Below are 3,458 nucleotides of genomic sequence, written 5' to 3'. Positions count from 1 at the left end.
GGAGAGAGAAACTACTAAAAGAAAGAAGCTCTGATAGTTGTATTACTTGTGAGAATGAGTTATACATATGAGGGGAGGAAACCCCTTTATATACAAATACAGGCTCAACCGTATCCATAGATCTCTCATCTATCTAACGGTGGAAATTGGATCTCCCCAACTACCATCTACCCCATTTTCTTAAAAGAGGATGCAATTACAATTTAGCTCGCCCCTGAGAATATTCTGGAACATACAAGAAAACCCTAGGATTTAGTATCCTCAAAGTCCGTCCTCTCATTCATGGATTAGTCACTATCCTTCATTCAAGAACCCTCGAGAACGATCCAATTCTCTGGTTCATCCGTGACACAAGTATATCTGCTTTTCACCCACTAACCCAACTCTATGGAATTTTTATCTAGTGGTCCAATAAATCATATGATTTTTGTTCTTAAAGATTTTTTTTCAAATAGAATATTATCTTAAACATATCACGAACGGCGGATCACTTACTAATTGAAGTGCCCCGCATGTATTTATTCAGCGAAATGAGATATTCGGATTGGGCCGCATTATTTACTAGATAATTAATATGTTATGTTACAATTGATCATTCTGCCATGGTTGATTACTGTAGGCATGCTTTAATGAGCTTATTTAGTTTTGAACATTTCGTGTTTTCGGCAGGGGAGCTCTTTCGTAGAAGCAATGTTTAAATCAGCTGTGTCTGAGTTTCTGGTTTTTTTTTTGTGGTTTAAAGTGAGTGGTACAAAAATTATTGCACAAAATCTACACTAAATTTATAAGCAGAAAAAAATTGGCTAAAACAGGTTCGGATCACCAATTAATCTTCAATGGCAGATTGTGGTAAAAAAGGCACCGTTATTCCTTGTGAATAAGGGTGCCGTTAGCTTAGCAACCCTCCTAGTTCTAAATTTCCTATCGAACCAAACTTAAATGTGTAAAACGTAACCACTATAAAGCCCAAGCTTAGTTGCCACCATCGGCAGTGGTCGAAGCCTTCCATCCCCCTACGCACCATCGCGATGGCGGCGGGCCGACGGTAGTGGGTGATCAGAGATGCGAGGATGTGGGTGATGAAGACTAGGATTTGCGGAAGACTTGGAGGATTGGAAATCTAAAGAGGCGCAAGTTTGGTCTTTGCAGCAATAAGATTCTGATAGAGGATTGTAAGTGGCATTTTGAAAAGCAGACTAAGGTAAAGCGATAACGGGGTGAAAAGTGAATATGATTTTGGGTATTTTTCTGAGAAAAAAAAGGGAACAGAACAAATTAGAAAAGAGATGCCAATGATAGTATATGTTCTCAATCTTCAGTTTTATTGAAGGCTGTACCCAGAAGGCCAGAACTCTAGAATTAGAACTCGAGAGGTTATGTTGAGCATAATTTTTCATGACATGTTTCTTGAGGTTGAACGATCCAGTCCAATTAGGTACTGATCTACAAACATGAACCCAGAATTCAGATCATATATGACTTTCATATGACATTCATATCACCAGATGTCCCTCCAAAAGTTATTCATACAAAATATGATCGAAATCGCATATCTGCACCATTAAGAATTAGGAAAACCATCAGATCAGTATAAATACATAAGCCAGGAAATACACGATCTACGTACCACTTCTGCAGTTCCCAGCATGATCACAATGAGGTCAAGCAGAAAAGAAAAAATAACAAAAGAAAGAGTCAACAACAAGATCTTCGATCAGGAGACCAAAGCCAGTCGTCTATGTACCGTTTTCCATGGCCAATTTGCGAAGACCCTGGTTCTGCAACGGTTTCTCTATGATACTCTTCACTGCCGGTGCGCTAGCCATGCATAGCTAATCCATGAAGCACGATCTACCTTCTTCAGCCGCAGCAGTAACTTACCAAGAAAATGTACCCCATCTCCCTGCACATTGTCGCCGCACCACTGCCGCTGCTGTCAAACACTTCACTAGATGCAATCGAACTCAGCAATTCCGGTGGTTTCTCTCTAATATACTGCAAGGCCTACTCCGTGACTGTCATTCTTTTCGGCCTGTTTCCATGATCTTCGTGAAGCGGAAATCACTCACGGGCTGAGACTGGAACACCTACTCATGTCTTCCGCTACCCCAAGAACTGGAACTCCAACTTTCTTGCAGAAACTTTTTTCTTTCCTCACATCAATCAATGAAACCTGCTGCGGGGTTGTGAGTCTTGTGACTATAATTGCACCGTCGAAGCCTGCTGCCTGAAGACATTGAACAATTGAGATGTGCTCATCTGAGGTGTCGGGTTGGTGCATCAACCACTAAGTATTAGAGTTATCCCCAGGACACTACCTTCAGGAATTGCTTAATCATCCCTCTTCTTGCGTGGCCCTCTCCAAATGATTGGGGAGCATGAAGCCAATGGACATGACACCAAGGTTGGACTCGACGTACACAGGAGACCACCCGAGGTTGCTCTCTGGTGGATTTATTGACCTTCGAGTCCAAGCATTTTTAGGATGCTCGGATCCGATTAATAGCACTGCAATTGCTGCAAGCCCAGAGAAACCATCTCCAAAAAAAAACATTTTCGCTCTCGTTCAGTACGTCGTAGTCTAGTCGCGCTCTGTTTTTAGATCATGACTGGAGATGGATGCATAACAATATTTATGGTGATTGAGAGTGATAAATGGAGGACTCAGATGTCGGATAGTAGATTTCGGTGATGAGGAGACTCCTGGAATCCAACCCACCGAGAAGATTTCCCCGTATTCTCTTTTTTGTGCGTCAAAATTGAGCCCCCCAAAATCCCTTTTATGTGTGGTAGTGGCACAATCTTGAGGGGTGTTAGCTTAAATCCTACTATGCAAAGTATGATACTCTAAACAGACCCAAAAAAAAAAGTATGATACTCTAAATCCTACTATACAAAGTATCACCAACAGGAATTGTGCTAAGCCATTACTTGGTCTCTCTCAACCCCTTGATCACAGTGCTCAATCAATTTCAACAATCAACTGCAATGCCGAAACACTTTTTGGCCATCGTCCCCGTTGCTCTCGTTTATCTCTTGTGCGCCAACCAGAATGCAGGCACCGAATACGCACTTCAAACTTTTGAGATTTAGTTCCCTCTCCCTATGAGGAAGCAATGGGTGACTGCGACACCAACTAGCATATTAGTGTGGATAGAACTTTGCGAGAAACTACAAGCCTACGCCATCGTCTCTTGTCTACTGTATATTGATATCATCTGTAATGGAGTGGCAATGGATTTGTAGAGACAAAAAGTGTGAATTACAAATGAAGAAACGCCACATGGCATTCGAGCTTTACAGGTATGGTCTCAGTACCCACAGGTCCACAACATTGATCGATAGAGTTTAAAGTTTTATAATGCTGCAAGTAGGTCGACTTCTCTTTTGGTCTCAATAAGGATTAGTAGGAGAAATATAGCTAAAAGAAGTGCACACCTGAACAGGATTCTCGTCAT

The 3,458-nt window shown here is 41.6% G+C and overlaps 1 pseudogene; it reads right to left on the bottom strand.

Annotated features, from left to right (window-relative positions):
- Positions 1-1,736: 1,736 nt before the first annotated feature.
- Positions 1,737-3,458, bottom strand: LOC115671135 (cytosolic Fe-S cluster assembly factor NBP35-like; annotated as a pseudogene).

This window comes from Syzygium oleosum, unplaced genomic scaffold (genome assembly GCF_021117445.2).
Source record: "Syzygium oleosum isolate NSW1041296 unplaced genomic scaffold, Sole_v2.1 Sole_v2.21, whole genome shotgun sequence".
Taxonomy (NCBI): domain Eukaryota; kingdom Viridiplantae; phylum Streptophyta; class Magnoliopsida; order Myrtales; family Myrtaceae; genus Syzygium; species Syzygium oleosum.
The sequence above is the reverse complement of the archived record's forward strand: the minus strand, read 5'-3'. Positions and strand labels throughout refer to the sequence as shown.